Source organism: Heloderma suspectum, chromosome 1 (genome assembly GCF_057233095.1).
Source record: "Heloderma suspectum isolate Gila_16-S chromosome 1, 16-S_ref, whole genome shotgun sequence".
In the NCBI taxonomy this organism is placed as follows: Eukaryota; Metazoa; Chordata; class Lepidosauria; order Squamata; family Helodermatidae; genus Heloderma; species Heloderma suspectum.
Window position 1 is genome coordinate 239,722,644 of NC_139458.1, and position 8,750 is coordinate 239,731,393.

The window sequence follows — 8,750 nt, forward strand, 5'->3', positions numbered from 1 at the left end:
TCAGATGGAGGGGGCACATGAAGTAGAGTCTCCAAGAAAGATCTCAACACACAGGTAGGCTCATAGGGGAGCAGGTACCCCTTACAAGTATTTTGGTGTTTAAAAAGATCAATTTAGGGCTTTAAACAAATCAAAAACAGTACCTTAAGTTGAGACTGGAAGCCTATGAAATTGCTACAAAATTGGTGTGATATGCTCCAGGTGGCCTGCCCTAGTGGCCACATTTTGAAACAGTCGTCAAAGTAGAGTGTATTACAGTTGTCTAAGACATTAATTACCATGACTGATTAATTCCTCTGCAGGAAAGTAGCAGCTGGCAAATAACCCTAAGTTATAAAATGCTCTCAGGTCTACTAACACCACCTGCAAATGCAAGAGTAGGGGATTCAGGAACACCTTCAAGGTGCAAGCCTATGTCTTCAGAGACTGTTACTCCATCCAACACAGGTTGAATATCTGTATCCTGATCAGGCATATTTCCAATCAAAAGCACACCAATCTTACCTGGATTAAGTTTCAGTTTGTTCACCCTCATATAGCTCATCACCAGCTTCAGGCACTTGTTCAAGATTTATTTACTTGCTACTTTATTCAGACTGCTTTGTAACAGTTTTCCTGGCAGTTCAAAGCAGTTTAAAGCTATTAACAAACACACAAATATAAATATAAAATAAACAACAATAGAATTATTACAGATTTAAAAGACACAGGAAGGTGGGGAAAATGAGAACAGTTCAGCCAAAGGCTTGACAAAAGAGGTAGGTTTTACACCTTCTTTGAAGCTTAATAAAGAGATGTTCTTATAGTTAAACTACATTTTTGTAGTTGAACTATATAATTTCTGGTCACAAGTTGTAATGATAGCCACCAGTGTAGATGGCTTTCAAACAGGATATGACAAATTCATGGAGAAGAATGCAATCAATGGCTACTAGTCATGACAATTATATGCGGTCTTCAGGTTCATAGGGCAGCATGCCTCTAAATACCAGGTTATCAGAGCTACTTCTCTCTTAATCTGCTTGTGGGCTTCCCAGAGGCATAGAATTGAGCTGAAAGGGATCTTGGAGGTAATCCTGTCCAACATCCTGCTCAGTGCAATGTAGAATGCAACTACAGCATCCCTGACAGATTGTCGTCCAGCCTTTTCTTAAATACCTCCACTATGGGGAACAGGAAGTTGGACTTGATAGCCCTCTGTTTCAACAGAGGCCTCCTTGACCTGGTTCACATGACACCCTGGGCTCACCCTGGGTTGTTTAATCCCAAATGAGCTGCACTGAATGCTAGGCACCATTTTGAATATGCAAGCCCTGACTGGGGCAATTGCCACATTGTGTGAACCCATCCACCGTGGGTTATTTGATGGTTAAACAACTCTAGCATAACCCACAGTTTGTAGTAGGGTTATGCGAGGGTTGTTTAACCCTCAACCCACAATGGCCAGGTTTGCACGACATGGCAACCCCTTGGCTGAGGGTTGCATATTCAAAATGAAGTGCACCATGCCTCACTGGGGGTTAAACTGTTGGGAATTATTTGGTATGGCTGCCTCCTGTTAAAAAGGCAGCAGAGAAAAAATGAAAGGCAGAACAGAATGAGCGTTTACCAGTCCCACATTCACACAAGGCTTAAAAAAAGGAGATCACACCCTTCTTTAGTTAGGGAAAGGTAAAATGGTTTACTTACAATATTCTTGCATAAAAATGCAGGTACAGCATAGAGTTTCAGAAAAGAGTTTGTTTAGTCAATTTCTTTGTGTTCTATTCTATAACATCAGCAGGAGAGAGAGAGAGCGAAAGAGAGAACAAACACAACTGCTCCCAGCAATGGAGGAGGTCAGAAGAGGTCGGGGGAAGGGGAGGAAACCACACTATAGGCTATGGAGATCCTAAGGGTAGCTATGCCCAAATTCCCATGAATTAACTGCAACACTACCTCCTTCCTGTAACTTGCAGAGGAGGTTGCAATATTCCCAACATTCCTTCTCAGCATCAAATGCAAGACTGCTGAAGCTTCATCTTGAGCCACAAACTCTCGAAGCATTCTCTTGGTAGTGGCTTGGGTAAGGTGTCTGCTGTCATGTCTGCAGTTGGACAGTAGTTCATCTCTATATCCCTTGTTCTGCTAAGTCACACACTAAGTGGTGCTTTACTCCAATATGCTTGGTGTGTGCTTGAATTTTCTCAGTTCGAGAAAGTTTGATACAGCTCTGGTTGTCTTCCTTAATCTGATTCCGTTTCTGTTAATCTATTCCAAGGTCCATCAGCAGCTGTTTCAGCCACATTAATTATCTTCTGCTGCTGCTACGCACTCAGGTTATGTGGATGACACAGCTACTGCTGTCTGTTTTCAGATCACCCAGGAGACTGGCCCTGTCTCAGTGTAGCCTACCAGTTCTGGATTGCTACTAGCTGGCAATTTAAACTCAAAGTCCATTAGTCCCTTTTAAGTATCTAACCACTTTTTTTTTTTAACAGCAATATGGATTTTTATACGGATAAATTTTGTATTGGAAAGCTCTTTTATATTTACTGATGTAAATGTTCTCTTAAAAATTACTTAACAGTTTTTTGGAATGTGACACATGGTCAGCATAAATGGATTTTTTCATGCCTTTGTGGTTGCTAAAAGACTGATATCACGATACTGGAAAGATAAAAACTCACTGCCTATAATGCAATGGATTGAAAATTTAACAGTGCTAGCAACATTTGAAAGAGTGGTATATAGGCGACACTTGCAAATGGACTTATATTTGGATATCTGGTCTGCTTTTATGTGTAACCTCCCCCCCCCCTTTTTTTTTCTCCTTAGAATAGTCTAATATTTGAAACTGAGGATTTTAGAAAATGTTGTTATATTTTAAGTTTTATTTGGTTTTTTAATGTTTTTTGTTTGTTTTGTTGTTTTGTTTGGTTAAAATTCACAATTAAAAATGATTTAAAAAAATGAATTTTGTCAAAAGCCTTTTTTGCATCCAAGGAAATTATGGCCGCCTGGTCAGTTCTTTCAGAGTTTAAAGTGACTAGATGGACAACTAATCTAAGATTATCTGCCCCTTGTCTATTTTTAATAAATCCCACCTGGTCCGGTCTAATCAATGCAGCAATAACTTGTTGCAATCCATAGGCCAAAATTGTTAATATTTTGATATCTACATTAATTAATGGTATAGGTTGATAGTTAGCACAATAGGTATGATCCTTGCCAGGCTTAGGAATCAGAGTAATATAAGCATCGTTTAATGATGAGGAAAGGGAGCCCGCCTCACAAATATGGTTATAGAGGCAGTAAAGCTTTGGAGCTAAAAGGCTGGAGAATGTTTTATACCACTCAATTGGGAATCCATCCGGACCGGGTGATTTCCCAGTATTCATTTTCATTATTGCATTCATGATTTCCTCTAAACGCAGAACATGAAGCATGAGACTGCATGAGGCTACTTAGTCTGACCCCCGATATGGCTGCTACATTCCCCCCCTTAAATGCATAATTTCATTACAATTATAGCATTTCTGATAACTATACAAAGCTTTTTGTGACATACATATTACTTAGCCTCTTGTTGGGCTATTAGAGCGTAGAGGGCAGCAGTTTTACTAGCTGAGACATAAAACAGATTGGTTAAACAGCGCATAAGACAAGGAACGCAGAGACATAACAGTACTTTTATGAACAACACTGGTAGAATTAGGATGAACAATGCTTCAAGCCAGCTAAGATCTGGAAGCCAAGGGGTTAACTAATTGAGCTAATTGTTTTGTCTTATTGCTTTGTTAGCTACTATATTGTGCAGCTTGTTGATTTGTTCATCTACAGCATTGCTATTATCAGTTAAGTTAAAACAACAGAGCTTTTGGTGTGTCTCACAACTTAAATGATGAAGAAGGAAGAGGTAATCTATACCAGCTCTATTTTCTAGAACTGCACCTCTTAGATCACGCAACTCTTTATTTAACAATGACAATGCTCGTGAGGTGGCATTTATGCTTTTGGCTAAGCTGCAAACTAACCAGTTGATCTTTAGACCATTAGCCAAGGCTAAACCTGGAACCCCAACTAGTGACATTGTTAAGGCCAATTTTTCTGAGTCAAAATATAACTGCACATGACTACTACAATTTTTAGTTAGTTTTAGTTAGTGCTCAAGGCTGCCGTCGACGGATTTTCTCGGGCTACAGGGGAAGAATTGGCACCAGTTCAATTGGCGGCTGAGGCAACATGGGTGGTTATTAAACAAGTTGGCAGGAATGAATGACCAAGTGCGGGAACTACATGTCTAAAACCATCTATGAGGCAAAAGCATGTGGGCATCATTAAAAGATATGTTTTGAATTTTATTACAGTGGAAGGGGGCCAGGGATAGCTTTATATTTTCTGGAAAATTTTTTGACAATTAAGCATTCGTGCACACGTAGCATTTGTTTCAGCAATGATGGGGGTGCGTAGAGTGAACTCTGTAGGGGGTAGGATCTTTGCAACCATGCCCCAATTAGCATTTTGGGAATAAGTTAAACTTACACCATAAACTCTTAACATGGTATCTTTTTGAATTTTCCCAGGATGTCTACAGACAGGTATTAGGCAAGAGCTAATAAGCCTGTTTGCAGGTATACCTCTTGGCAAACAAAAATGTTTTACTCTCGTGATGTTAGCCAGGTGAAGCCAGTAATTATCAGCAAATCACTGGGACAAACTTCTCCTTCCAGGGGCAGACCCCCCTTTTTGCACCTTATTAAGGAAACACAATGCAACACTACTAACACTACAACACGCATGTTTGATCTTCTTTGGGATCTGACCGTACGCCGGGCAGCCATTCACCTGGCAAGCTGCAGTAGGGTCTAGTCCCCTTCTTCAATTCTCCAGTTGCAGGTCTGACCGTACGCAGGGGGACAGTCTCCCGGTGTGTCCACAGTAAGGTCTAGCCTGAGTCTTCTTACTGCTTTTTCAGAATGATTTTTAAAGGATTTTCAGGATTTCTGTTTACAGTCTACTTTCCCCCTCTCGCTCTCTTGACTCGTGTCCAATGTATCCAGGGTTTAATTCTAGCTGCTTTCATAGCTGCGGGGGTGGAAAGTATGACAGTTTTCAGTCCTCTCCATCTGGGAGTCAAAGGGTTATTTTTCCCTCTTTAACTCATACTTTAACTCTTGGTTGGAAAGGATGAACTTCTGTGATGGAATTGGGGGCTTATTTTCTAAGACAAAGCCACGCTGGGCTTGAAGAACTTTGTTCAGTGTTTGGACTTCTTGTTTAAGGCTAACGTTTGCTTGCTTTTGATGCTGCTCCAGTGTCAATCATGAAGTCAATGTCACGGCCCCTCACAGTCAATGTCACGGCCCCTCTCAAGCTGTCTCCCTCTTCGCCCATTCTGGCCCCTTTGGTTTTCTCCTTTGTGTATTTGATTTATTTTATTTGGGCATTCATGCCACTAATGTCCATCTTGTCCACACTGGGTACACTGGTTCTTTTTTAAGAATCTTCTGCCTCTGCCGGGTCTTCTTTTTTTCTTTTTTCGTTTACGTCTTCTTGGGCCTCTGGGTCAAGGGGGGTATACTGGTGATAGGCATCTGAAAGACGCTCCAAGTACGCTCTGGAGCCTCGGTGGCACCTTGCAGCACTTTAGACACTTTGGTCATATTAATTGATTTCTTCATACCTGCTTTCATGGCTTCTAACAGCAGGGTTTGATACTGGGTGAGGTGCTCTAGCCCCACTTGTGTTTTGGGATTCCAGCGGCGGGGGGGGGGGGGGGTTACTTGCAAGGAGACTTTATTGGGTAACTTACAGCACACAGGCGTACTTAATGGTTGGATCAGACAGCTTCTCTGAACCACAAGCTATTGGGCTAAATGGGCTTTTATACCAAACATGTTACCCATGAGGCAACACAACACTAGCAAGCATTTTCAGCATAGGCTAGAAGTGTTTGGTTCTCAGGCACAGCTTCCTGTAAACAACTTCGCTTCCCAAAGTGCTTGATAACACTTTTATTTATTAGTATGGGAAGATAAATTTTTTCTCTTTCTTTTGCTTTCTTTTTCTTTGCTGATCTGCCTGTATTGCAGATCATCTTTCAAACTTTTTACATAAAACTTTCTGATCCATGCACCAGCCTTGTCTCTTTATCTTTTTCAAGTTAAATTCACTTACTTAAACCTTTCTGCCTTACACTAGTCCCAATGACACACATTTGGGATAGGCTCTTCTTCACCTTCTAGTTAGATTTTCTTTATCTTAAAGAACTATTACATTATTGTGGCTACTTTACCCCAGGTAATAAGCTCCAGGCACAATCAGCTGCTTTTAATTTACCCTGGGGGCAACTATGGCCACGCTTCTTTTCTACAAATGTTTTTTCTTTGCCTCTTGCCTTTTCTTTCTTCTTTTTTTTCTCTCTTCTCTATCTGTCTGCTACTTTCTCTATTCCTTCTTTTTTACTTGCTTTTGTCTTTCTTTCCTTGTCATCCATTGGGAACCACACTTAGTATTATTTGGAGTTGCAGCTAACACTAATCTGCAAATATCACATATATTTTATATTTAAGAAATCATAAAATATATACAACAAACTTTTTCTGCAATTTAACACAATGAATGGAAAGCACTTTTTGCATGGTAAGGCATGATGGAGCAGATCCAGCAATTATACTGCTCTTCTGGCTGAAAGCTCAGGGCCCATTAAAATTAAGGGACGGGCATACCCACACACGCAAAGAGTTCTAGGTCACCATTTTTGCATCGGCAACTCTATGCTGCATGAGTTCTGGCAGAAGGAAATCTAAAAGTCACAGATCAAACTCAGCCTGCTGTACAGTGAGCTGACTACAAACACAGACACACGGTCCACAGCGATGAGAGTTCAAGTTTATCAAAAGCTTCACAGCACTGTCCATGGCAAGTCTTTGACAATTTAAAATTTTAGTTCATGTGCAGAGTGTCTCTAAAAAGCCCAGATGATGATGGAGGCAAACAGAGAAGGCTCTGGGCAATGAAGATGTGATGTTTCCAGCAAAGGGTCTCCACTTTTGCATCAGTTTAAAAAGGGAAAGTGTGGCCCTACACCCCTTCTGACAGACAAGGGCCTTTAACTTTTTAGCAAGGCCTCTGTCTAAACAGAGCGGCACAGCTCAGCTCTCTAGCCGTGACGCTTTAACCTGGGCAACTCCTCTGTAAATTTTATTCTACTTCTGTCAGGTTCTCACAGACATTTTAAAAACTTACTCTTTTTTTTCCCTCTTCTAACCTGGTACACGAAAGCACTGAAACACTGAGTGCCGAAACTCAGGACGCTGGGGGGTGATGGGCATCGCCTTATACTTGCATTTTTCAGGCAGCCATTCTTCTTCTTCGGGGAGGCGGTGGGGTGATTTGCAGGACTTCAAAGGCAAGCTTCCCAGTTTGTTTGTATTTGTAAAGCCCAAGCTCAAAACAGGACAGGATGAGGTACAGGGCAACAAATAACTCTTTGCTTTGGCACGGGCAACAAATAACTGGGGACAGCTTTCTTCGCTGGGGTCTCAAACAGGAAAACAGTCTTAATTTAAAGTTGTAACATCACTGACAGCGTCAGCCAGCCAGCTACACAGATCTCATTGTTTTTTAAGACAGTTGCTCCAATATCTTCTTTTCTTCTCAATCAGGTTGGGTCTCCCAGCTTACACAGTTTATTGCAGCTTTCAGGAGCATGGTAGTAGCGTGATTTTGGCTTGGCCAGGAACATGCTGTCTGGTTTCTCGGTCTCTTCAGCACACACACTTAGGCAGTGTAGCACTGGACACTCAAATCAGTGAGATTTCTTCATTGCAGGGAATCCCACGGCAAAAGCGTAATGGTTACGCTCTTCAGAAATCATATAGCCGATGGTTAGTAGCTACAGGCTCTATGCAATTCTAACACAGTTCAAAGCTAAACACTGTTACTGTGACAGAGATCTTCAATGTGGTCTTTCCGCTTCATTCTGCTTTGGGACAGTCTTATGGCACACTTTTCACTCCAAGAGGGGTCTAGCCTGTGCTCTGGGGGCTGATTCTTCACCTTTATTTTCTATTTTGCCTTCATCTTCTGGGTCTTCATTTTTAGTTTCCATTTCTTAGGGATTTCATCTCAATTAGGCGAGGTGATGATGTTGCACAACTCAGAATGTTGTGGGCAATTTTCCTGCCCCCCCCCCTCTCGGCGCTAGGCTAACAGCTACTTCTTCGGCCTTACACTCCCACGCTCCCACGCTTTGTGAAAAGCCAGACTGTCCTGCAACATTTTTCTAATTAACAGCCTCAGATCTTGTTCTTTTTTTTCTCTCAGCTCGACCTTGAGCTTTTTGCTGTTTTCTCTTTCTATTCTGAATCTTTTTAAAAAAACCTTTTTCCTTCTTTGTTTGACATACATCTCAAGGGGGTGCAAGGTTTGCTTCCCCCACCACCCATAGCCTCCCTCCTAAATTGAAGACAGACACAATTAGGGAATGGGAATTGGTCAGTGAGTAAGGGGTCTCACTGGCCACAAGAGGATTTTTCACACCACGCACTTTGCTACTGGCCTGGGCACCCGGACGGTCAACGGTATGCTTCAGAAACCGCAGTAGCCACTCACACAATCATTCTCTCCACTGCATCCATATGTCCCTGCCACCCACTTTTCCCACTTTTTACCAGAGCGGAAAGCAGCTTCCCCAGCTTCCTACTGAGTACTGGCGTGCTGGGTACTGGCGCCCACTCGGGGGTGTGATCAGGCCCCCCTTCTAC